This window comes from Mustela lutreola, chromosome 9, assembly GCF_030435805.1.
Source record: "Mustela lutreola isolate mMusLut2 chromosome 9, mMusLut2.pri, whole genome shotgun sequence".
NCBI classification, from domain to species: Eukaryota; Metazoa; Chordata; class Mammalia; order Carnivora; family Mustelidae; genus Mustela; species Mustela lutreola.
Genome location: NC_081298.1, coordinates 20,356,749 through 20,384,037, shown reverse-complemented (window position 1 = coordinate 20,384,037; position 27,289 = coordinate 20,356,749). Strand labels below are relative to the sequence as shown.

Genomic DNA, 27,289 nt, shown 5'->3' with positions numbered 1-27,289 from the left:
CAGATTCTCATTCAAAGGAACCAGGGCTCCTTGGAGAAATGGCTGTGTTAGTTCTGGGGCAGGAAATAGACAAAATGAACCTGAATTATCTTGTTGCATCAGAAAGCAAGGAAATCAGCAAAGACTCCCAAAGACTTCTAGGATCATACTGAAAGAACTCTGGAGCCGACTTGAAGTGGATCCCACTGGCTGAGAAGTGAGATCATTAGAGCATCAGACAGAATAAAAATGAAGGGTTCAAACACATCAGATATTAAAATCCACAAAATCTTCATTGGTTACCTTTGGAGGAACCAGCCCATAATTCTGCAAATGATATAAAGTGGAAGAAGCCTGCATCCATCCGGCCTTTTCTGTACCAACTGTATCCTACAGTAAACAAGTAGATGATAAAGAAATTTTTCTTTCTAGAGGATTTCCAGCTAATATATGAAGAAAGAATGAGGGGCGCCCGGGTGGCTCAGTGGGTTAAAGCCTCTGCCTTCGGCTCAGGTCATGGTCCCAGAGTCCTGGGATCGAGCCCCGCATTGGGCTCTCTGCTCAGCGGGGAGCCTGCTTCCTCCTCTCTCTCTCTGCCTGCCTCTCTGCCTACTTGTAATCTCTGCCTGTCAAATAAATAAAATCTTTAAAAAAAAAAAAAAAAGAAAGAAAGAATGATAGAATACCACCACTGTCTAACTCCTGATAGCCGCAATGGGCCATGATCATCAACCCTTGCTAGAAACCATCAGGTGAAATTCTGAAGGTGTTTTTATAATGGACGGATATTATGTGTCTTCTGATGCGATGCAGTGTAACATATTGAACACCATTTGTGAAATACTCTTACAAAAAACTTTGAATCTGATCAGGCCTCCAGATTTAACTGCCAGTTTCCTGGAAATACTGGGAGCAGAGGAACGTTGTATAAATTAGGGTCCCAGCAGGAAGCAGATGGTGAACTCCGATTAGGAAAATTCCAAGAGAGGTTATTTATCCAGGGGAAGGCAGCATAGAAGGAATTAGTGGGATGCAGGGCAGAGAAGCCTTCACCAGTAGAAAGAAAAATTGCTAGAGCCTAGAAAGTGGGGGAGCTAGGTCTTGAGAGGAACAGTTACCTTCAGTCAAGACTCACAGCCAACTTAAAGTGGCCTTGCAGGGAGGGGCCCAAGGAAATGAACCCTCCGACCTCACTCTTCTCCTTCCCTCCCATTCCCACCAGGGCTCCCTATTGGCCAAACCCTGGAGCCAGAGGAGGAGCGAGCCTGGTGGATGTCGTCTGTGAAAGTCAGCCTTCCGGGGCAAAGACCAGCATGGAGAAGGCTGAAAGGAAGGCCTGAGTGGGACAGGTGAACAAAATCGGTCACAAACATGCTAACCCCATGGGGAGGCAATCAGCAAAATTCAGAATGCAGAGAACTCTCCAGAACAAAGTAGCATCATCATCTTCTTCTCCTTCTTCTTCTTCTTCTTCTTTTTTTCTTCCAACAAATAAATTGCAAAGAAGGGGAAAAAAAGAGGCCCAGTGGGGAAACCTATAAATTAACCTTCCCCCCCGCCCCCAACAAATCAACCGCAAAGGGGATAAAAGGAAGGAGGAAGGCCTGTAAATTAAAAGGCACGTGAAACCGAACACAAATACAAAGTTTGGACCTTGTTGGGATCCTGACTGTAATGAATCAACTGTTGAAACAAAACTGTTAAACTTCTGGAAAAAATTGTGAGAAACGTGCACACTGGATAGTCGATGACATGAAAGAATTCTCGTGATGTTTTTATTTTCCAATGTGCTTGCTGTGCTGAGGGAGGGGTGGGGAGGCTTACTGGGAGACCTACGGAAATATCTGCAGGTGACATAATGTGTCTGGGATTTGCTCCAGAGTAATCAAGTGGGGTGGAGGGGCGTGGCGGGTGGGTACAGAGGGAAAGTGGCCATCTGTTGGGGGGAGAGGCACACCGCAGCTCGTTATCGCTCTGTCTCTACTTTTGCATGTGTTTGAAGTTTCCCATTTAAAGAAGTATAGTACTCGTGCTCCCCTTTGGCCTGACTGTGTTTGTCGTGCTGCAGTAGTTATCGGATATGACACAGCATCACTGCATATGGGGCGGCTTCTCTCCCATCTTTGAAAAGCATATGTGCGTATGTGCCGCAGACGTGATCAACAACGCCACGAGACTGTGATCTGCATATCCAAGCCATAGATAGACGCTTTTCCTACAAGTAGAGTAGATGATACACTGTACAACAGTATATCTTGGCGGTGACAGTGCACCAATACAAAGAGGGTGTCCACACTCTCTTTTTTTCCTTTGTTCTTATGTTTAACAGAAGGTGCATTCACAAGATTCTGAAAACCACCCTCCAGTCCCTTGCTCTTTCCTACCGAGAAATGTGGTAACAATTGCAACTGGTTTCCTGTCATGGGTGTTTGTCATTGGACTTTGTTGGTTGTTTTTCTGTGCAGAATTCCTTAGGGTCTCAAATCAAGCAATTTTTAAAAATTGCTTTTGGGTTTTCTCTCCTACTTAGCAAAGCCTTACTCTGAGATAATGAAAAAGAAATCTTACGTTTTTCTTTCCACATACTTAATTCTTTTAAACCTTTAAACAAAAAAGATTTAGTTATTTGAGAAAGAGAGTGGGTGGGAGGGAGAGGGAGAGAGAATCTGAAGCAGACTTCACTGAGTGCAGAGCCTGACATGGGGCTGTATTCAGGGTTCGATCCCATGACCGTGAGATCATGACCTGAGCTGAAACCAAGAGCTGGATGCTTAACCCACTGAGCCACCCAGGTGCCTCTTTAAAACCTTTTTATGTAATATAATAATAAATAATAATAATAATAATAATAATAATATGCACCTGGGTGGCTCAGTGGGTTAAAGCCTCCGCCTTTAGCTCAGGTCACAATCCCAGGATTCTGGAATCAAGCCCCGCATGGGGCTCTCTGCTCGGCAGGAGCCTGCTTCCTTCTCTCTCTCTGCCTGCCTCTCTGCCTACTTGTGATCTGTCTGTCAAATAAATAAATAAAATCTTAAAAAAATTATATAAATGATGGCATAAAATAGAAGTGCACAATGTAATATTTTATAAAATGAGCACCTGCGTCATCATGGTGGTTGAGAAACTGAACGTTGCTACTCTGAGCCCCCTCCCCGGGAACCCCCAGCATAATCTTCCCTGATCGAAATCTGCTTCTTTCCCCTGGTAAGAAGCTACTGTACCGACTTCTAGAGTATTCCTTCCAGTGCTCTTTAGAGTTTTATTGCAGAATTCTACATCCCTAAACATGGTCTCTAAGCTCTGTCCCTGTTACGTGTGGATCTGTATTCATGCCCGTTGCTCCATAGTATTTTACTGCCGTGTGTGCCGTGATTGTTTATCTAGTTGGGATTTATGTTGGTGTAGGTTTATGGTAGAGTTCCAGCTGAATTACTTTTCAGACAACTAGCCCATTGTACCAGCAGTATTTATTAAGTAATCCATCTCTTCTCCACTGATTTAAATGCCACCTTTATTATTTATTAAATGACCGTATTTTTTTGGCCTAGTTCCAGACTCACTCATCTGCTCTATTCATCTCTCTGTCTATTCCTGAATTCATAATGAACTATTACTCTCACTTTGTTGCACACTTTAAAATGCAGCAGAGTCTGTCTCCCCAGGATTCGGTCTCTCTCTTTTTTAAGGGCTTATTTCTATATTCCTGCATGATCCTTGGAATCAGTTAGGGAAGTTCCAGAGTAATCCTGTCGGAATATTTGTTTGCATCCCATTAAAGTTATGGATTAAACGATGAAAGATGGGATCTTTCCTTTATTGAATCTTCTATCCCCACATGGAGAAGCGCACTTTTCCTTTATTCAGGTCTCACATCACACAGTAGACTTCAACAGTCCAAAATGATGCCAACTTATACTCTTTCTATAGTTACCCACCCATTTTCCACACTTAGTCAGTTACTAAGTCCCTTGGCTTAGGGACTAAAGAAGAAAGAAAACAGGAAAACCCTATTAATATAATAGAATAAACAACTGGACCCCAAAGAAGCAGCATCACTAATTAAAGAATAGTGTTCTGTCCTGAAAAAATAATGACTATGGCAATAAATGTACATCAAATAAAGTTAAAAATCTATAAAGTCCTTGATATTAAGTAGAGGATTATAGCCAAAAAAGTAAAATAAAATCATATATTTATTAATTATATTTTAAATTTATTTTATTATTATTATTATATTTATTTATTAATTATTATTGTGGTGTTGCTGTTGTAGCTTTTTAGATGGACAGGCCTGGGCTGGGATTCTGGGTCCTCTACTCACAAGCTGTGTGAACTTGGGCCAAGAAAGGCAGTCCCTGAGATTGAGAGGTCAGCGAAGAAGGCAAATGTGGGACACAAACGTGCGCACTGGCTTATGACCACCGACCACTGGCTTATGGGACCTCTGAGACAAATCTGGTGGCCGGGTCCTTCTCTGACCCTGGTCTCATCCTTGGCTCGGCTCCGGTTTTGTGCACCAGATGGCAGTGTTCCAAGAGAGCCAGGCTTGTGCACACTGCCTTTGGAGCTCCTGCTTGCATCACGTTTGCTGATGTCCCACTGGCCACGGCAAGTCACTCAGATGAGTCACAATTCTGTGTGGGAGGGGGCCGCACAAAAACATGGATTTCGAGAGGTGTGGTTCATGGGGGACCCTTAATGTGATAACATTACAATGGAATGGACAACGTCATGTGCAAAACATGCTTGGCCCTCAGCCCCTTCTCACAAGCCCAGCTGAGACCCTCCCTGGAGCCACCAGAGCACAAGCAGGTGGGACCGGCAGATGGGGTCACCGCTGGTGCAGTCCGAATTATTGCAGGGGACAATTGCTTTGATAGGAAGGTTGAACCAGGGGCGGGGCAGCCCAGAGGAGGCCATCAGAGGTCCAGTAGGGCAAGAGGTGACAAACACAGGTTCTAGAACAGGCAGACCTGAGTTCAGGTCTTGACTTTGCCATTTATTCGTTCATAGCTCTGGGCTAGGACCTTCCCCATCTTGGCCTCTTCATCTGTAAAACTGACCTCACAGGTTGTTATAAGGGTTAAATGAGATCAGTAGAACTTAGCTTGGCGCAAAGGAGTGGTCGATGAACAGGAGTGATTTGTGGTCAGTGTGGAAAGAGTGGCTGTGAATAGAATGGTGGTCAGTGATGACTGGGGACAGAGGAATGGTCTGGAATGGTCTGGTTGAACAGTGGGCTCTGGATGGGTGAATGAGAGTGGCCTACTAGAGCAGGGCAGGTGAGGGCATGCCAGGCAAATGAAACAGCCTGTTCCAAGTCATGGGGATAGGGGGAGTCTGATGGACTTAACAAACTGGGATGCTGTTGGAGCAACTGGAGGCAGGAGACATGCAGACTCTGTTTTCCCAAGATGACCATAGGACTCTCTCCCATCCCACATGCTCTTCTGACAGTGTGGCTGTTATGGGCTTGAATTGAGGTCCCACCCCCCTCCCTGTTCATATGTAGAAGCCCTAACCCTAATACTTTGGAATGTGGAGAGAAGGTCTTTAAAAAGGTGATTAGGGGCTCCTGGGTGGCTCAGTGGGTTAAACCTCTGCCTTTGGCTTAGGTCATGATCTTGGGGTCCTGGAATCAAGCCCCACATCGGGCTCTCTGCTCAGCTGGGAGCCTGCTTCCCCCTCTCTCTGCCTGCCTCTCTGCCTACTTGTGATCTCTCTGTCAAATTAATAAATAAAATCTTTTTAAAAAAGTGATTAAATTAAAATGAGCATGTTAGCATGGACCTTAATCCATGGACCACTGGTGTGCTGATAAGAGGAAATTTGGACACACAGAGACCAGGGGTGGGCACACAGACAGGAGACCATGTGATAACAGAGCAAAAGGGCCACCATCTGCAAACTAAAAGGAGAAGCCCTAGGAGAAACCAAACCTTCTGACACCTTGACCTTGGACTTTTAGTCTCCAGAACTATAGGAAATACATTTTTATTGTTTAAGCCACTCAGTCTGTGGTATATTATTGTGGCAGCCTTAGTCAGTTACTATAATGACCTTGACATTCCTTCCATAGTGGAGGTCCATGTTCTCTCCCCTTGAAGCTGGGTGGGAACATTCGCACTTGAGCCAAGCTGCCATGCTGGCAGGAAGCCCACATGGAGGGACCACATGGAGAGACCCTATGTAGATGTTCTGTTGATGACCTCACTGAGGTCCCAGCTGACAGCCAGCGCCAGTCAGCACACATGTGAGTGAAGACGTTTCCGGATGATCCCAGCTCCCAGCTGTTGAGTCACCCCAACCCTGAGTCTTCCCAGCTGATGCCCCAGCTGATAGGTGGAACAGAGACAAGCTGTCCCTACTGTGCTCTTTCCAAATTTGGGACCTACAGAATATATGAGCATAATAAAATTGTTGTTTACCTCATTAAGTCTTTAGGTAGTTTGTTACACAGCACCATGAGTTCCCAAAGGCTCTTCTAGATCAGCTACCAGGGGCCTCACTCTCTCCCATGAAGGCAAGGACCCCCCTCTCTCTATCCAGTGCACGCCCCAGCCTTGATGCAGAGCTGTTACTGCCACCTGGTGGCCAATGGGAAGAACGCAAGACCCACTGTTCTCCCCTTTTTGTTTGTTTGTATGTATGTATGTATGCATTTTAAATTTTACTTAACTAACTGTACAGTGCAATATTGGTTTCTGGAGTAGAATCCAGTGATTCATCACTTACATACAGCACCCAGTGCTCATCACAACAAATGTCCTCTTTAATACCCATCAGCCATCTAGCCCATCTCCCACCCGGCTCCCTCCAACACCCTCAGTTTGTTCTCTATCATTAAGAGTCTCTTGGGCGCCTGGGTGGCTCAGTTGGTTAAGCGTCTGACTCTTGATTTCAATGCAGGTCTTAGTCTTGGGTGGTGAGTTCAGGCCCCACATTTGGCTCCATGCTGGATGTGGAGCCTACTTTTAAAAAAAGTCTTTTATGGCTTATTTTCCTCTCTCCTTTATTTCTTTTTCCTTCCCATATGTTCATCTGTTTTCTTGATTAAATTCCACGTATGAGTGAGATCATATGGTATTTGTCTTTCTCTGACTGACTTATTTCACTTAGCATAGTACTCTCTAGTCTCAGCCACGTCATTGCAAAGAACAAGATTTCATTCTTTTTTTTTTTTTTAAGATTTCATTTATTTGACAGAAATCACAAGTAGGCAGAGAGGCAGGCAGAGAGAGAGAGAGAGGAAGGGAAGCAGCTTCCCGCTGAGCAGAGAGCCCGATGCGGGGCTCGATCCCAGGACCATGACCTGAGCCGAAGGCAGAGGCTCTAACCCACTGAGCCACCCATGTCCCAGGATTTCATTCTTTTTGATGGCTGAGTAATATTCCATTGTGTATATGCAACACGACTTCTGTATGCATTCATTAGTCGATGGATATTTGGGCTCTCTCCAGAATTTGGCTATTGTTCATAATGCTCCCTTTCTTTTTAAGAGAAGCTTATTCTCCCACATTCTCTCATTCCACAGACATTCACAATCCCTGATGGTGCTGGATAAAGTACAGTTTTAATAAAAAGCATGATTTCATTTCCAGGTCCTCAGTCCCTTAAACTTTCTTCTAAAATCCCAAAGTCTCTGAAAACTGAAAGGTTTTCATGGTATAAAAGCTTGCTCATTCGCTAGGCCTAATATGAACTAACATGAGTCTATGTCTCCTCTCTCATTAATATTTCACAGCAGATATATTCATGTTTGAATATGGACTGATACCCTAGACTCCTCTAGGGGTGTTATATAATAGAGAGCACTGGTTCTCAAAGTGTGGTCCCCAGACCAGCAGCATCAGTGTTCGCCAGGAACTTGTTAAACATGGAAGTTCTTGGGCCCCATCCCAGACCTACTGAAACAAAAACTGTGGGTTGGGGTCTAAGCATCTGTGCTTTAATGACCCCTAATGGTGATTCTGGTTCTTCTTTAAGTTTGAGAATCACTGATCTAAAGTCTGTGCATCACACTGCATTTATAAAACCCAAAAGCCTGAATTCCAAAGCGTATTTGGTCCCCATGGTTTCAGATAAGAGATTCCTTGCAGACCCGTATTTTGAAATTTGAAGTCACGTTAGAGGAAGTCATGAGATTTCTACGTTTAAGAGGGCAGTGGGGAGGGGCGCCTGGGTGGCTCAGTGGGTTAAGCCACTGCCTTCGGCTCGGGTCATGATCTCAGAGTCCTGGGATCGAGTCCCGCATCGGGCTCTCTGCTCAGCAGAGAGCCTGCTTCCCTCTCTCTCTCTCAGCCTGCCTCTCCATCTACTTGTGATTTCTCTCTGTCAAATAAATAAATAAAATCTTAAAAAAAAAAAAAAAAAAAAAAAAAAGAGGGCAGTGGGGACACCTGGGTGGCTCAGTCGGTGAAGGCTGAGTGTCTGCCCTCAGCTCAGGTCATGATCTCCAGGTCCTGGGATTGAGCCTCGCGTCAGTCTCCCTGCTCAGTGGGGAGTCTGCTTCTTCCTCTCCCTCTGCTCCTCCCCGCCTCGCTCGTACTCTCTCTTTCTCTCAAATAAATAAATAAATAAATAAATAAATAAATAAAATCTTAAATGAAAGAAGAAAGAAAGAGGGCAGAGGTTCCTTGTAGGCACTGAGAAAGGGTGAGTAATAATGATAAAAGCTAACTTCAGTGTTTTTTAAAAAAATTTTTTTAAAAAAGATTTTATTTTTTTATTTGTCAGAGAGAGAGAGAGAGAGCATAGGCAGGGGGAGCAGTAGGCAGAGGGAGAGCAGGGAACCCAATGCAAGACTCAGTCCTGGGACTCCGGGATCATGACCTGAGCCGAAGGCAGATGCTTAACCGACTGAGCCACCCAGGCGTCCTGTCTCCTGAGTGTTTATAACCTACCCAGGCACTGTGCCAAGTACCTATGTTCACCAAGTCCACACAGTGAACTTGGAAAGTGGACATTTTTACCATCCCCATCTTATGAATGGGAAAACTGATACCAGGGGAGTGAGCAACTACCAAAGTATAGAGAGGGCCACCAACAGGAGCTGTGGCCTCCAATAGAGGGACACAGCCAACCCACATGGCCTTGTTTCTTCAGCACTCTGAATCCTGCTGGTACCTCCCTTTGGCTAAACTCTACAAGAAGCCAGAGGACAAGGGAATCCCTATAGCTTAACCTGCAGTGATGCAGAGCAGGGCGAAAGATGGAGAATAGGGGCCATGGTTCATATTTCTATCGCATGGGTCTGTATCCTAACCGGATGCTACTGTGTTTTTAAATACGGAAGTGTCACATTGTAAGTATCTATTTGCAACTTGCTTTTTTTTTTCTCCTTACTCCCATTTTGTTTTCCAGATTTATCTATATTGATACAGGTAGCTTTATTTTAGTTCATTTTCTCTGCTGTTTAGCATTCCATCATATTCAAATAGCCTTTCACTTACTGGTATCAATTCCCCTCTCGGTGGAGAGTTAGAATGTTGTCCACCTTTTGCTATTACAAATAAAACTACAATAAATAGCCTTAGACTTATTTTTCCTACACAGACGGAAGTCTGTCTGCAGGCCAGGTGCTCCTAAAAGTGGAGTTGCTGGGGCCCAGGACATGGACATGCACATCCAACTTTTCCAAATGATGCTAAACTTCGAAGTGGTTGTGACAGTGTTTGGTTCCGCCCACTCCAAGGGATTCCTGTCACATCCCTGGCCTGTCCTTCTTTTGAAGGGACTTTCTTTGCCTTTGTTAAACTTTTCTCTCCTGGGTGTTTTACTTGCATTTCCCCAAGAATTCCGAAGCTGAGCACCTCTCTAGCCAATCTCCTTTTTTTTTTTTTTTTAAGATTTTATTTATTTATTTGTCAGAGAGAGAGTGAGCACAGACAGACAGAGTAGCAGGCAGAAGCTGAGGGAGAAGCAGGCTCCCTACCAAGCAAGGAGCCCGATGTGGGGACTCGATCCCAGGACGCTGGGATCATGACCTGAGCCAAAGGCAGCTGAGGCACCCAGGCATCCCTCCAGCCAATCTCTTATATGGGGATAAGCATTTTGCCTTCTCACTCAGACTGTGCCTCTTCATCTTCCAAGCCTGGATTTCTAGAATTCCAAAAGCCCTTTCCTCTCTTGTCCGAGGCAGTAACACATGAAAAGTGCGACCTGGGCTGTGGGTGTCACCACTGGGGACAACCACTTTGTTTGCTCTGTGTGGTATCTGTCCTTCCCCAGAGGCAAAGAGCGACAGCAGCCAGATGGGCACAGAGCTGAGCGCACCAATGGTAGCAACAACAAAACAAATATCATGGGGAAGAAAACCTAAACCTGTTCACTTTCCAAAATACTGCTGTATTTCCCAGAGCTGTTTATTGAACCCTCGGGCATGGTGGGACCGGTGATATGGTCTCTGCAAACTCCTCCAACATCTTGTAAAGCAGGGTTACTTCCTCCATGCCACAGATCCTTCCTGTGCTCCCTCTACTCCCAACAAAGCTCCTGGGCTTTGTTAGGCCCTGGGAATTTGGTGGCGGCAGACAGAGCAGACTTGGACCCTGATCTGTGGTACTCACCATCTACATCACTTGTTAGGCCTGCCATGACAAGATGGGGAGGGGGGGAGCTGCTGAAACAACAGAAGCTCTTTTTGTCATGGTTCTGAGGGATGGAAGTTCAAGATCAAGGTTCTTCTGAGGTCTCTTGGACTTGCAGCTGGCTGTCTTCTCCCTTTGTCTTTTTTTTTTTTCTTTTAAAAATCTTTATTTATTTATTTGAGAAAGAGAGAGAGGGAATGCGGAGCCGAGGGAGAGGGAGAAGCAGGCTCCTGACTGAGCAGGGAGCCTGACCTGGGCTCGATCCCAGGACCCTGGGATCATGACCTGAGCCAAGGGCAGATGCTTAACTGACTGAGCCAACCTGGCACCCCTTGCTGTGTCTTCACAGTGTTTTCTCTATCTTTAATGTCCAAGGACACCAGCCATATGGGAGGAGGGCCCGCCCGTATGACCTCATTTACCTTCATGGCCTTTTTCAAGGTCCTATCTGCAAAGGTAGTCACATTCTGAGATCCCGAGAGTGAGGACGGCAACATATAAATGGAGGTGGACTGAGAACACAATTCAGCCCATAACACTCTCTCATGGGAGAGGCAGACATTAATCCAGCGGTTACAAAGATAGGTCAAATTATAGCTCTGTTCCCCAGGGGGTTTGACTGAGAGGCTTCTAGGAAGCCTTCACTGAGGAAGTGACATTTGGGCTGAGACGGGACAGAAGGGTGGGAGTTCACCAGGGAATGAGGGAACAACAGGTCAAGCAGAGGGAAGAGAATGCGTCAAGAGACCCAGGCAGTTCTCTGTAGAGCACTGGAGAAACTGAACGGCAGCCCGGTTGTTGGAGGGGGATGCCCCCAGCTACAGTGAAGCCCGGCATCAGGTAAAAGTCACCAGGACACCCCTTAAAAACACAGATCCTGGGCCTCCCTCCAGGCCCCCTGAATCTGGATTCTCCAAGGGAGGGGGCTCAGGAACCTGCATTCCTTCCCGCTGTCCAGATTTTGTGATTTTCAAAAAGATCAAACTTGCAGAGAAATTGAAAGCAAATTACACGGAACACTTGGATAGCCTTCGCCTATCCAACGTTCAACGGTGAATATTTTGGCACATTTCTGCTTTTCTTTCTTCCTCATTCACCCTCTCCTTGGCAGGCATCCCCTAAGAATGAGCATAACCACATAACCTTCATAACCACAATAACGTAATCATAGCTCAGAGTATTAACGTGGATGCAGTAATGGCATCTAATATAAAAACCAGAGTTAAATTTTCAACGGTCTGCAGAATATCTTTTATATCTCTTTACTTTTCCGATCCAGGATCCAATCAATATCCACACTATATTTATATATATATTTATATATATATATATTTATTTGTTTTTGTTATGTCCCTTTAATTTCTTCTAATGTAGAATAACTCCCCATCTTTAAAAAAAAAAATGAACTTTTCAAAAGAGAGTCTAGGCTTGTGGAATGCCCCACATTCTAGATTTGTCTAAATTGTCCTCATGCTTAAAATGAGGTTAAGTATTTTTGGCAAGAATATGACATAGCCGATGTCGCGTACATCACATTACATCACATCAGGGCACGCATAAAATGTCGCGTTGTCCCATTCTTGGCGATGTTGGGTTTGATCATGTGGCCCCGGGTGGGGACTTCTGGATCTATCTCTCTGTTGTAAAGGTACATTTCCCTCTCTGGGGCAGTGATCATTTGAACCATGTGAATATTCTGTTATCCAGCAGCTTTTTACTCCGTGCCTCTGGTATCTGTTGATGACCCTTGCCTCTTCAATTGTTATGATTGTTATGACATGGGTGACTACACAGTACCCCAGGTGATTCTGTTACTCAGGAAATTTGGAAAACTCCGCTTATTAAGTCAAGGTGAGGGATACAGGAGAAGGAGAGGTCAGTGTTCTGGCAACTGGAGGCATTAACTAAGACCCATTCATTATTCCCTAGAATTGGTTATAATGCATATCCCGAGGCCCCCTACCACACCTAAGAATGAGGAAGGAGTGCAAAGGACAGGTCTGGGAAGCAGCATTTTAACACTCTCTTCCTCCCCTTCCCCTGGGTAATTCGGTGCTTCCCAAACATGGACTTAGGTAGCCATCCTTAGCCTGGCTGCATATTGCATTTTCAACTTAGCTGGGGAGTTTTTGTGATCTGTGTGGACATGCATGTGTCTAAAGGTAGGAGCCCCACCTCCAGAATCTGATTCAAAGGGCCTGAGCATCAGCCTTTGCCAAAGCCCCCTCCGTGATTCCAACATTCTGCCCAGCTTGACCGCCATTCAGTGGATTCCGAGGGTTCTCTGTAAACTGAATATAAACTTGAAAACCCATCTGTCCCCTCTTCTAGTCACCCTGAAACTCCCAGTGTCGCAGGACTGAGCTCACCTGCTAGCTGAAAACATCCAGGGCTCCCTCCACACCTCTATGGGGCTCCCACTGTGTGCAAACACTTCTGACTGTGCCTTTGGGAAGCTTACCAAAGTTAGGTCAAAGAAAGGTCACTTCCCTCCAAAGCACGAGGACGTGGGAAAAAACACACACACAAACACATGCAAGTCTTGTACAAAAGGAGTTTCGCAGACCAGGAAACTGACCCTCTGAAAGGGGAAATGACCGCCCGGCAAGTTCACTGCGGAGCCAGGACCCTTACCCAGCATGCCTTTCTACCACTCCGGCTCATTTTCACCTGAGCCCATGCTGCACTTACTGTCCTTGTGTTGGTTGGCCCTGGCCCACTGCCAACATCTTCCCCAGCCACTTAGCCAGGCTCGCTGGGGGCCAGGCATTGGACTCAGTATTTGTTGAATGAATGAATGTAGCCAGCCAAGCACCTGCCCACGGGCTGGCATTAAGAACCTGTGGCTCAGATAACCTTGAAAATGAAATGGATTAACTCATGTTCCCACAGACTCAGGAGTCCCTGAGTCTTTCTTCTTCCGGAGTCCTCGCTTTACATCAGAACGACCATATGATGCACCCCAGTTCTACCGTCAGTGTCATTTATATGTACTGATGAGTTTACGTGAGCTGCACTTGACCAGTTAAACGAAAATTATTGTAGATATTGAATTCTATATTTGCAGACACTGACGTTTCGGATTTTATGTATTGGGGCCAATCCACTTATTTTTGGGTCCTTGGACATTTCCAATCATCTGTTAGAATGCTCCTTAGCCTTGGGCTGTACTCTGATGTCTCACAGACCATTGCTGAACTCAAAATAAAGGGCAGGCCTTTCCTGCTTGGGGGCAGAAGCTTGAAGGACATGGTCAGTGTTGCCGTCAAAGGACCAGTTAGCTTCTTCTGGGGAAAACTTCACTGCGATACAATTTATACCGTACAATTCACCCATTTAAAGTGTCCCATTCAGTGGATTCTTGTATATTCATAGTTGGGCCAACCAATCACCACATCAGTTTTAAAACATTTTCATCACCCGCCTCCCCCAAAGAATCTAGTGTCCTTTATCAGTCGTGTTCCTCTTGCTCCCCCACCCCCAATCTCTCTCCCAACTCTGGACAGCTGCTGATCTACTTCCTGTCTCTAGAGATTTGCCTCTTCTGGACATTTCACACCAACGGAGTCATGCACCTACGGGACTTGTGTCTGGCTTCTTCCACGTGGCACAATTTTTTCAAGGTTTATCCATGCTGTGGTACGTGTCAGGGCTCCGTTCCTTTTCGTGCCCAAATCATACCGATGGTATAGATATGCTGCATTTTATTTATCTGTTTATCATTTGATGGACATTTAGGTTGTTTCCACTTTGGGGCTAGTGCAAAGGACGCTGCCATGAAGGTTCGTGTCCAAGTTCGCGCACACGTGTACTTTTATTTCTCTCGGGCGCACATCTACCAGTGGAATTTCTGGACCATCTGGTAGCTCTGTGTGGAGCATTGTGAGGAAGTGGCAGACTGGTTTTGAAAGCGACTACACCATTTTACATTCCCACCAGCCATGTATGGAGTGTCTCGTTTCTTCACGTCCTTGCCATCCCTGATGAAGGCCTGTCTTTTTGATTACAGCCATCCCGTTAAGTTTGAAATTGCGCCTCCTTGTGGTTTTTATTTGCATTTCCTTGATGAGGTTGTGTATATCCTCATGTACCTGCTGGCCATTTCCGTACCTTCTTAGGAGAAATACCTATTCAGATTCTTGGTCGAAAGTTTAATTGAGTTATCTCCCTTTTTAGTATTGAGTTGTAAGAGTTCCTTACCTATTTTCGATACAAGACCTTATCAGGTACACAACTTGCAAATATGTCTTCCCCTCTTGTGGGTTATTGTATTAGGTTCGTGTCCAAGTTCGCACACATGTATTAGTTTGCTAGGGCTGCTGAAACTAAAAAGCACATTCTGGGTGGCTCAAAGGGCAGAAATTTCTTTCTCACAGTCCAGGAGGCTAGGAGTCCAAGATCAAGGTGTCTGCAGATATGGTTTCTTCCAAGGTTTTTCTCCTTGGCTTGTAGATACCCACATCCTCCATGTGTCTTCACAAGGTCTTCCCTCTCTGTGTACATCCCTGATGTCTTTTCTTCCTCTTATGAGGACATTAGTCCTACTGGATTTAGGCCCTACACCACGGGGGCCTCAGTTTAACGTAATCATCTCTCTCGTGACCTTATTACCAAATACAGTTACATTCTGAGGTCCTGGGGGTTGGGACTGCCACCTGTGAAATTTGGGGAGGGTACAATTCAGCCTATAACAGTTATCTTTTCACTTTCTTGATGGTGTCCCAACTTTTGTGGCACAGAAGTGGGTTTTTTCGTTTTGTTTTGTTTTTTATCAAGTCTGACTTATCTATTTTCTCCTGCGTTGCTTGTGCTTTAGGGGCCATATCTAAGAAACCATTACTTAATCCATGGTCACAATTCTTTTTTTTTTTTTTTTAAAGATTTTATTTATTTATTTGACAGACAGAGATCACAAGTAGGCAGAGAGGCAGGCAGAGAGAGAGGAGGAAGCAGGTTCCCTGCTGAGCAGAGAGCCCGATGCGGGGCTCGATCCCAGGACCCTGAGATCATGACCTGAGCCGAAGGCAGAGGCTTTAACCCACTGAGCCACCCAGGCGCCCCCATGGTCACAATTCTTGTTAATGTTTTCTTTCTTTCTTTTTTTTTTTTTAAAGATCTTATTTATTTATTTGACAGAGATCACAAGCAGGCAGAGAGGCAGGCAGAGAGAGAGGAGGAAGCAGGCTCCCTGCTGAGCAGAGAGCCCGATGCGGGGCTCGATCCCAGGACCCTGGGATCATGACCTGAGCCGAAGGCAGCGGCTTAACCCACTGAGCCACCCAGGCGTCCCTTGTTAATGTTTTCTTATGAGTGTTTCACAGTTTTAGCTCTTACATATCTGTCTGGTCTTTTTTTAAAAGATTTATTTATTTGACAGAGAGAGACACAGCGAGAGAGGTAACACAAACAGGGGAGTGGGAGGGGGAGAAGCAGGCTTCCAGCTGAGCAGGGAACCCCCTGCAGGGCTCGATCCCAGCACCCTGGGATCATCACCTGAGCATAAGGCAGATACTTAATGACTGAGCCAACCAGGCACCCCAAGTCCGGTCTGTTTTGAGTTAATTTCTGTATATGGTATGAGGTAGGAATCTGTCCTCATTCTTTTGCAGGTGGAAATCCATTTGTCCCAGCACCATTTGTTGAAAAGACTATTTTTTTCCTCATTAAATTGTGTTTTCACTCTTGTTAAAAATCAATTGGTCTTGGGATGCCTGGGTGGCTCAGTTGGTTGGACGACTGCCTTCGGCTCAGGTCATGATCCCGGAGTCCTGGGATCGAGTCCCACATCAGGCTCCCAGCTCCATGGGGAGTCTGCTTCGCTCTCTGACCTTCTCCTCACTCATGCTCTCTCTCACTGTCTCTCTCTCAAATAAATAAATAAAATCTTAAAAAAAAAATCAATTGGTCTTAAGTGTGACGGTTTATATCCGGACTCTCTTTTTATTCCATTAATCAATATGTCTGTTCTTATACCCATACATACTACACTGCCTTGATCACTGTAGCTGTGCAGTAAGTTTTGAAATCAGGAAGCGTGAGTCCTCCATCTTGTTCTGAGTGCACTTGAACTTTTGGTATCAAACACGGTGAGAGCTGTGAATGAACAGAAGAGCATGGGGATTGGGGCCCATCCTCAAGGCTTCGTGTCAGGAACACAGGCTCCAAGTTCGACACCTGCCTTGGAGAGATGGATTCCCGCCCTCTCAGCCTACGGCTCCTCATGACAAATCAACGGAAACATTCTGCGGAGAACAATGATCCCCTTGGGTTATTTTAAACATCACTTTATGTCTTCCCTACCTGCTCTTCTCCCTAATTGCTCTTACTGAAACAGTGTCATTCACAACTGGATTATTTAATGAACTAAGAGGGAGCCCAGGGGGTGAATGAGGGAGGGGGCTTTTGGAGGACTTGGGGGGCCTGAGGGCCTGGATCGAGGCCAGCCCTGAGGTTTTCACTTGCTCAAGAAAGGTTACTGCGTTTCCTTAGCGAACAGGAAATCACTAAACTCAGATTATACTGTCCACCTCAAAAGAACATTGCAAGTGTGTGATGACCCGGAGGATTCTTGAAACCAGACTGTTGGGAATTGAAATAACAGTGCAGCAGCACCCCTAAACTCCCCAAACTTAAACCTTGTCTTCACCCCCGATGGCTGGCCCTGGGCTGCCTAAGGTTCTAAGCTGAGGCTGAGAAAGCTCAGGAAACAAGGTCCTTTGTGGAGAAGAGAATTCTATTGTTCTAAAGCCAGTGGTCAGGGGGTGTGGATTCCAGAGAATGTTTTGGTATGGGGTTTTTCCCTTTGTTAACTTTCTCTTCTCTTCCTGGGGGGTGGGGAGTAGGGCCCTCTCCGCAGCGACTTAAAAATAGTTAAACCCATTATCCTGTCAAAAAAGAAAGAAGGAAAGAAAGATAGTGCTCAGAGGACTGGGGCCTTCAGTCCCAGAAAGAGTGTGGAACTCGAAGATAGAAGGCGCCTCGGCATCTTTTGCTTTTTCCGTTTACATCTTTGGCTTTTTCGTTTACATCTCCGGAGAGCAGCCCGGGTCTGGAACCTGTACAGCTCAAGCTGTGACAGACGTCAGCAGAGGTGCGACCACTTCCTTCTTCCTGAGCTTCACCTCCTTTCTTTCCAGAAAGGGGAAATGATACGAGGCTACGTCGCAGGCCACAGCCCCCAAGCTCCCACTAGTCTCTCCCCCTTCTCAGCTGGGGAACCTGCCCCCGTTAACCTGTCCCCAGGGCAAGACCTAGTTGGGCTCCTTGACGTCCAAGGAAGCCTTCAGAGTCAGGCCCTCTAGGTAGGAGACCTGACTCTCCGCCATTGGTACTGATTCTGGGTGACCTGGGGCAGGTCACTGCTCCCCTCTGGGCTTCATGACGCCCTTCCATTGAACAGGAGCAAGAATACAGTCCTGGCTTCCCCCTTTCCGCGTTTGGTGGTAGCGAGGCGTGGAGAGGGGGCATAGACCATGGGGAAGACTGGCCGTGTCCCATCGCCTCCGATTTCCCGCTGCTCGGAGGAGGGGACCGCACCGCCCTAGGGTGCCGGGAACCTTGGGCGAGCTCGGTCGCCGGGCACAGGAGCTGGGTGAGCGTGCCCACCCACTTCCCGCGAGCTCGGGCCCCGCCCACGGGGAGGAGCCGAGGGGCGGCGCGGAGGCTGGCGGCCGGGCTCAGCCCGCTTCTGTCGCCGCACGGGCAGCTGCGGCTCGGGGACAGACTGACAGAGCTAGGGCCGGAGCCGCTCGGGGCCCGGCTAGGGAGAGCGGGTGAGTTCCTCCGCGGCGCCGCCCCTCCCTGGCTGGACCCGGTGGGGATGAGGATCGCGGCGGGGAGGTGGTCCCAGCCGCCGAAGGTCTGACTGGGGGTGTGTGGGGCGCGTGCGTGGGCCAAGGGCCGGCGGCTGGAGGGAATTGGGGGAGGGGGCACTGGAACGGCGGGTGCTGGGAGCTCAGGCCGGGGAGTCGGGCTGGAGTGGGGGCGTCCTCCGGGTCTGGCGCGCCGACAACGAGGCCGGGGTAGGGGGCGCATCGGCAGGCTGTTGGCTGGGGCTGCCGTGGCCCGATCTTGGGGCAGCCTGTGGGATTTCGGCTGCTTCTGCCCAGGGGCGCAATGCCGGGAAGCGGGAGCCACAACCAAACATCAAACAGCCCGGGTACCCAGCCTCAGGGCCCGGCATGGGGGCGCCGCCCCCTCTCGTGGTGGCGCCAGGTCCCCGCAGAGAGCGCTCCTGCCCGGGCGGGAAAGGTCCCCAGGCAGGCGTCCCCGCGTGCGGACCCACCCCACCGCCAGCTCCAGCTGACAGCGCCTGCTGGACCCGGGAGACCCCGCGCGCTTCTTCCCGGCGAGAGGTGCACCCGGCCTCTCCAAAGGGCAGCGGTGCGCGGGCCGCTGGGTCCCCCGCGCCAGGAGCGCGCCTCTCCTCCCGAGTCCCGCGCCCCGACTCCTGCCAGAGGAGCGCCCCCGAGCGCCGGGGATGGGCAGAACCCGTGCAGCGCGCCCTGGGGAGGTCGCGCAGAGGGGTCTCCCCAAGGTCATACGGAGAGCCCAGGCTGAGCTGGCCAGACAGCCCCGAGTGGAGAGCAGGGAGGGGAAGGCGCCCGCTACCCGCCTCCTTCCCTGATGCAGACTCCTTTCCCTCCCTCCTCCTCCTCCCCCAGTCCGGACCCGGCTTCGCGGGAGCTGCTGCTGATGCAGCTCCCAGCCCCGAGCGGATGATTGAGCCTAGGCGAGCTTTGAATCCGGTGCTCCCGGGAGGGCCGCGCGCAAAGCCTGGGACCCGGTGCTCGGGGCACCTCGGGAGCGGGGTGAGAGGTGGCTGCATAAGCGCTTCTCAGAACCGAAAGCCGAGCTGCTTGCGCACCCATGTGATTGGATTCCACATAATGGGCCCCTGTTCTCGCTGTCAGAAGCGCCCACCAGCTCCCCGCGGCTCCGGGCACCAGGTGCCGCCTCTGAATCGCCCTCTGTGGAGGACCCAGGGCCCTGAGGTACCAGGCGCCCTTTCCTGCAGGGCTCTTTCGGGAAGGGGCCTGCCGTTAGCTGCCTGAGCCCGCGTGGTACTTTGCTGTGTGCCCTGCCGTTTGCTGCGGCGGGAGAGACACGGGGGGAAAACCCTCCATCTGGGAGGCCTTCCCCTAGGCTGGTGATAAAGCCTCTTAGTTCAGCCAGTGACAAGCCCTTCGCTGGAGGGGAAGGCACTTCAACACTGGGAAACCTCAGCGGCCTCTAGGAAATGGGGCTAATAATCAGGCGGTGGGCAGGGGTGGTGAGGGGCCCCATGTGAAGTGTTGGCGCAGGGGCCAGGAGGATGGCTCCTAGGTTGATATTGGTGCCTTTCATAATGGTTTTAGTGGGGGCATGTCCCTTTCTTTGAGCAGGAGCAGAAGCCAAGTCCTGGTGGCTGGTTCTGCAGGGGCGGGGGAAGTTTCCATGTCTTCCCTCAGCCCTGGTCATAAAGCTCCAACCTGCAGGCAGCTTGTGGGCCCTGGTGAATCCTTTCAGCTCCTGGCCTGCTCACAGGGCAGTCCCACATACATCCTACCCCCGCCCCACCCCTTCTCTCCCAACCTGCCACCAGGATGTTGGAGGCAAGATGTCACTCAGGCCACTCCGGACATTCAACTTTGCGCCTTCCCGTCGGTTGGCATCTACACCACTGCAGTGTCCCTTGCCCTGAAACTTTTCTGACCCCTCTCCTGGCCCAGCTTCTGGAGAGCCTCCTCCAGAAAGACCAGCGGCTCCTTCCTACCCTCCCTCAGTCCCCTTGCACTGGCACGTTCACCTGCGTGTTCTCTGGGTAGTGTGTGTCGGGGCTCCTTGCATCCTGGTGCTCTCTGGACCTCCCCTGCATGCACGGAAGGACATGCAGCCAAGGCCAATGTCTGGTCTTGGTGCTGGAGTGAAGGTTACATTCAGATCCAGCCGCTAAGTCTGTTTGTGAGCCTGAGGGACATGGGGGAAGAGGTTGCTGACACAGGAAGGCGGGATTTCTCCTGAGGCAAGAAACTTGCTGCAGGGCCCCTTTGGACACTTTGGAAACTAGGGCCTCAGGTTCTTCTCAAAACCAGTTCCAACCCCAGAGTGACCTTTCTAAGGCCAGCAGAGGTTGCAGCTATAGCCTGGTTTTGCAGATAGCCAGAGGCACGCTCCTGGATTCATGCGCTGGTTTTGGATCCTTAGGAAACCCCCCCCAACCTTGCCCCCTCCCCGCAAGTAGCTGCCCCAGCCTGAACCCTGCCTGCCCCCAGGACTTGAACTATTAGGTGTGTAGTGGATCCCACAGGGTGTTTTTCCAGCAGAGCCCTCTTCCCCTGAGAACATCTTAGAGACCTGCCTCCTACGGAAAACTACAAAGTTGGAAGAGTGAGGACACCAGACAGGCCTAGTTCAAATGATAGCTCTGTGATGCTAGGTAAATTATTTATTCTCTCCTAGTCCTGCTTTTTCTCATCTGTAAAATGGGAGCAATAGTAATGTCGGCTTCATGGGGTTGTGAGAATTCTGTGTGACTGTAACGCAGAGAAGGTGCTTACTACAGCACCCGGCGTGGGCAGGAATTCAGGAAATGATAATCGTCACCAGCATCACTATTTCCTCCTTTGCGCGGGGCTGTCCGAGCTTCCCCCCCCCCCGCCACCCCCCGTCTCTAGTCTGGGGGAATCAGACCTCTTCTGCCTCTCCGTCTCAGGACTGGATGGAGCCTCTCAGCCCGGGAGGCCTGATTCCTGGGAACTGGAGTCCAGCATGGGCCTGTCCCCAGGAAGTCTGGGAGTTAGCCTCTCTCATCAGGCAGTCGTTTTTCAGGATTCATGGATTCATCCAATAGATGTTTACCCGACTCTAGACCTTGTGCTTAGGACACGATTTCATGATGAATCAATCAGCTCTCAGGGCCCCCTCTGCAAGGGAGAGCCCGGCTTGGAGACCGAGAGCGAGGACAGTGTGGGAAAATAGCTTCATGGATGAGAAGAGGAGTGGAGAGCAGAGCGGCGGATGGACAGGTAGCCGGGGCAGGCAAACCCAAGTTTCCCTCCTGCATTGCCACCTTGCTGCTGAAGGGTGATGGGCGGATGCTCAGCTCAGGGCCTTTTAGATATTAATCAGAGCTTTGCACACGTTAGCTGCTGTTATTACTAGTCTATGATAACCAATAGCAGGTGGGCAAACTTTGCTGGGGGAGCACAGTTGAGGCTTTTGAGACAATTTTCCAGGTGGCGGGCACAAGAGGGGCAGGGAGGCTGAGCAGAGAGACCAGCTTGCACAAATGCACAGGGGCTCAAAAGTGCATGGTGTCTCTGAGAGCAGTGGGCAGGAGTGGCAGCTGGAGTGCCGTAGCCATAGGGCGCGATGGAGGCAGTGGCGGCAGGCGAGGCCAGGGAGGTGGGCAGAGGCCATCCTGCCAAAGGGTCCCAAATGATTAAACGCTCACTGATCCGAAGCAGGCAACCTACGGCTCATGGAGGGTTGTCTGACTGCACGCCCGGGGAAGTCTAGGATTAACTTCTGCATGGGAGGGAGGGCTGGCCTGGGCTCCTCTGCTGATACGGTAACTGGCCCTTCCTCCTACTGGGAAGGCTGGAGAGCCCCTTGTTCTTCCCCAGATAACTTTTACTACTTCTGCACCCGTTTCTCTCTTCCTGGGACTCAGTTTCTTATCTGAAGGAAGGGGACGTGGGTGGAGGATGTGTCATGATTTGACTCCTTATTGATTATAATACTGAACCAGGTGCTTTCCTGGATGCTGGTCACTGTCCAAGGTCTTTGCTTGCATTGCCATGGCATCCTCATAGTGACTTACTGAAGTGGATGCATTTATCCCTGTTGCGCAGAAGGGGCCACTGAGACACCGAGGGTGAGGCGATTTGCTAAAGGACATGCAGCTCAGAAGTGGCAGGAATTCATGTGTGGGGGTCTCCAAAGCTGCTGTGTGCTGTCTGGTACCACTTTCCTCATGTTCCTTTTAAATATCTACAGCTGACCACAGAACGTCTGGCTTCTTTCGCTGTGTACTGTCGGATGCCAGACAGTAGGGACTTGAAGATGGGTCACGGTGGGGTGTACTCTAGGTACCTGTACAGTGCCCCATTCTCTCACTGCTCTGATTTTTGGGGAGGCCCTGTGTGCAGGCACTTGGCAAAGGGGAGGAGGTGTTCCTGCGTGTCTCAGAGCGTGTTCCTCGGCCCCCTGGACTTCCCAGTGTGCAACTTGATTGATGTGGCAGGTGGTGGTTGAGTTCCACCATGACCCCCAGGAAGGAATGAGCCTTTTGGGATGGCTAGTCAGAGCATCACATGATCGTACCTGTTTTTAGAAGGAAAAGGCTCAAATTTCCTTTTCTGTAGGAGGCAGACTTCAGGTTCAAACCTTAGTTCTGCCTTCCACTGTCTTTGGGTCCTTGGGCGATTGATTTCTTCATTTTCTTGAGCCTCAATTTCTTTATCTGCAAACACAGATCATATATGCCTCACATATATATAGCATCCAGCGTTGTCATAAGGATTTGTAACCATACAAACACTATCTGGCTCCCTTGTTGTAGATGACATTGGTGTAATATATACAACACTGACCTCCATGGTACTTAACGTAATTGTGATGACCTGATTATTTTAGTCTATCTCATCCACTAGACCAGTGGTTCTCACCTGGGAGCAGTTTGATCCCCAGGAATCCTTTGGGAATGTCTGGAGACATTTTTGGTCGCCACACCTGGGGAGGTGCCGAAGGGGAGGCTGCTGTTGGCATCCAGTGCGTACAGGCCTGGCAGGGATGCTGCTCAATTTCTTATATTGCACCGGATGGCCCCTCGCCACAGAGAACTACACGATCCCAAATGTCAGTAGTGCCAAGGCTGAGAAAATTTGCCCAGGACTATGAGCCCCATAAGGTCAGTGACTGTGTCTAATTCATTCAGCTCTGTGTCCCCAGTTGCCCAGCATGAAGCCGGGCACACGGGAGACAATTGATATGCATTAAAGGGATGAATGAGGACTTGGAAGGCCTCATGTCCCCTGGAGTCCCAGAGGTTTGGCTTGTAGGACATTTTGAATGGGCAGAAGAGATTCAGATGAACCTGAATGATAAATGGCCAATTGGTCATTCAGGCCAAAGAAATCCCGACCAAGCTCTTTTCCTTCCCAGGCAGGTGCTGGGGTCCCAAAGGATCATTGCTGCAGTCGCCAGTACATTCTGGTCATGTGGATAGAGGACCCACCTTTATCTGGACAAGCAGGCTGGGGCCGGGGAACGTAGGTGCTGACAAGAAACGCCCTGTCCGCTAGGCCCTTGGGATTTACCAAGCTGGGGCACAGCTGCTGTTGCCTTCCTGTTTTTCCCTTTCTGGTGGAATGAAGGAAACCCACTGAATGGCTGTTTTCCCACTGACATTTACAGCAATGTGATAGGCCTTGGATTAATGAGGTCAAGCTCCAGTGTGAAATCTGCCCGATAACTTGAAGCCTGGCCAACAGGAAGATGTGGCTTGTTTTCTTTGGGCCATTTGATGTCTTTGGATGGCTTTGGCCAGGGAAGCAGGGGGTCACAACTCTGTACAAAAGAAGGGAATGTTTTATGCCCCAGAATCATAGAGGCTGGAGTTGTTGTCTCTTTTTCACTTTGCTGGGAAGCTTTATTTTAACGGGGACTCAGAAATAAGTACCTCGATTAGGCAGAGGTTCACCGTAGGCCCCAGCTGGCTGCCGAGCATGAATCTGGGCTAGGAAAGCCTGTTTTTCGGGGGCTCTCTGGGAGTTTGAAGGAAAAGACCAGCCCCAAAGAGTGCTTGGACAGTCTAGAGGAGCACATTAGTTAGAACTGATGCGGATAAGGGAAGGGCTCTTGGACACACACCTCATGCTTGCTCACGAATCATCTTGGGGTTTCTGTAAAATGCGGAATCTCCTTCAGTAGGTCTGTGTCTTGTGAGTCCGTATTTCTAACAGGCTCCCAAGGGGGAGCCTTTCCGCCGGCTTGGAAACTGCACTTTGAGTATCAAGGGTCTGGGGAACCCCACGTCTACAGGTGAGGGGTCCTTGGTATAAGCCACACGAACACAAAAGGCCCAGCCATCAGCTCTGCCAGCAGGCTTCCCTTCTGTGTGCCCAGGTCTGGGACTCAACATGGAAGTGAGGCTGCTTGTTTCCAAGGGCAGGAGCAGGCGTACAGGACGGCTAGTGCTCCCAGCACTGTGTGTCCAGGGACACGCTGTTCCTCAGTCACCAGATCACCTGGGGCTTGTTAAACATACAGATTCCTGGGCCCTCGCCCAACCCCGCTGTGGCAGAACCCACCAGGCCCTGGGAATCTGTATTTTTTAAAAGTGGGCCAGGTACTTCTGATTCACTGCCAGGCTGGCGGAGGGGAAGCCAGCAGGAAGCAGTGGTGGTGGCTCGTGCGAGTGCATTGCTCAGCAGGCTCGGCATGGAAGGTTGTAGAGCTGTGCACTGCTTTGTGGCACCTGGCGGAGGGAGGGACTGAAACCTAGCCTGCTCCACTTGCCAAGCTCTGCATCCTGCCGGCTTGCATCTGTCTGGAAGGAAAGGCACCTTTTTCTTAATAGTAATAATAATCATCAACATTTGGTACTGATTATGAGCCAAGTACTGTTTATTGAACCCTTTTAGTCTTCCTGGAAAATCCAAGAGGTGGATTTACGGCTACTCTGATTTTACCATTAAGAAAAGTGAGGCCGGGGCGCCTGGGTGCCTCAGTAGGTTAAAGCCCCTGCCTTCAGCTCAGATCATGATCCCAGGTTCCTGAGATTGAGCCCCGCACCGGGCTCTCTGCTCGACAGGGAGCCTGCTTCCTCCTCTCTCTGCCTGCTTCTCTGCCTACTTGTGATCTTTGTCTGTCAAAGAAATAAATAAAATCTTTAAAAAAAAAAAAAAAGAAAAGAAAAGTGAGGCACAGAGAGGTTCAGTGACTTGCCCCAGGCCACACAGCCAATTAAGCGTCGGAATCAGGATTTGAATACAGGACATCTGGCTTCAATGTCCTTGCGCTTAAATCATTACACTCTCTGGCTTTCCTTTGGACAAAAATGCTGTTGTGTTTTGTGGGACTGTCCCGACTCCGAGGGAATGCCTTTTCCGATTTCTTTCCCAGATTGGGGAAAGGCTCTCAGTGACCTTGGCTGTTCCTGGAGTCAGACCTGGGTTTGGTCCCCACCTCTAGCACTTGCTGTAATCTTGAGCAAGTTACTTGTTCACCTCGCTGAGCCTCAATCTCCTACGTGTAGAGTAAGAATAATCATAGCACGAGATCATGTGGCAAATCATCTAGCTCTGCACACAGGATACACTCGATATTATCAGTGATACTTATTATGTTAGTATCAGTAAAGACTGCCCTGGGGGAGCCCAGCTGGCTTCAGAGCAGAGGGGATAAGTGTGCAGAGCCCCATGTCATTTATGTCTCTGGAGGCTGAGCTGGGTTTGCTTTGCTCGCCCAGGTCACTTACTTATGTGTATGACTTACCTAAACATCCCTCACCTTTGTTTCTTGGCCCTGGTTGGAGGCCCCATGTTCATGCCAGCACGGTGAGTTCTCAAAATTTCTTGGCTTCCAGACTGACTCAGAGAGTCAGTCAGAACTGGTCTCATTTCCTCTCCTCCCAGAATAAGAAAAAGGCAAGCAGGCTCACACTTCTTTACTTCAGGGCTCTTGGCCCTTCACCGTGACTGGTCCAGTGTCTGGGCTCCTTTCTGGAACTCTGTAGACATCACTGGCTCCCCTGTGAGCTGGACAGTGAGCCAATGTTGCTTTATAGAGCTTGCCTACTGCCTTATAAAGAAATAGGGAAGATTTTCCCCCAAATTTCATTAGTATTCTTTTTTCACACATCAAGCCAAGCTTTTGTTTTCTTATTGCTGTATTTCATGCTTTTTAATTATAAAAAGAATACAAAATCATTATCAGCCTCCAATAGTCCAGAAGTGTGGAAAGCGGAAAGGAAAATGCCCCCAACCATCATCCCCAGCTCCTCATTTCTTCTATCCAGAAGGAATCCTTGGATTAAAAAAAAAAAAATCTTTCCATAAATTTCTTATATACATACAAACCCATATTCATTTACGTGTCTATCCTTTTTTCTCTTTAACACTCTTGTGAACCTTCCTTTCTCCGCTGATTTAATCAAAGCCCACATCAATACATAGTGATACAGAGCTCAGTCTTCAGGGTATTGTGGCAATAAACACGTGTCATAATGTATTTTCTAGTTCCTCATGACAATTAAGATTGTTTCTAGTTTTTCCTACTACAGCTATGGTGCTACAGTATCCCTCTGGCCCGAAGTATCTCTTTGTCCACTGGCACGGGGTTATCCCTGTGGAAATTTCCCTGTGGTTTTTTTTTTTTTTTTTAAGATTTTATTTATTTATTTGACAGAGATCGCAAGTAGGCAGAGAGACAGGCAGAGAGAGGAGGGGAAGTAGGCTCCCTGCAGAACAGAGATTCCGATGTGGGGCTCTATCCCAGGACTCTGGGATCATGACCTGAGCTGAAGGCAGAGGCTTTAACACACTGAGCCACCCAGGCGCCCCTTCCCTGTGGTTTGAACTACAATGGGCATTGTCAGATTGTTCTCCCAAGAGTCCAGGCCACTTTCTATTCCCTCAACAGTGTGTGCGAATGCCTCTTTCCCCACCCTCTTCTCCAACACCACTTGGTAGGCCACTTTGATTTTTTCCCGGTCTAATAGGAATAAACTGGAA

General features: G+C 48.8%; 1 protein-coding gene across 2 annotated transcripts in view; it reads left to right on the top strand.

Moving 5' to 3' along the window:
* The first annotated feature begins 18,212 nt into the window (after window positions 1–18,212).
* The window catches only part of PPP1R16B (protein phosphatase 1 regulatory subunit 16B), an 89,874-nt gene continuing 80,797 nt past the window's right edge, over window positions 18,213–27,289 (top strand). For both annotated transcript variants that reach the window (XM_059133206.1, XM_059133208.1), the window contains exon 1: window positions 18,213–18,343. The gene's annotated coding sequence lies outside the window, so the exon portion shown is untranslated. The remainder of the gene's footprint in view (window positions 18,344–27,289) is intronic.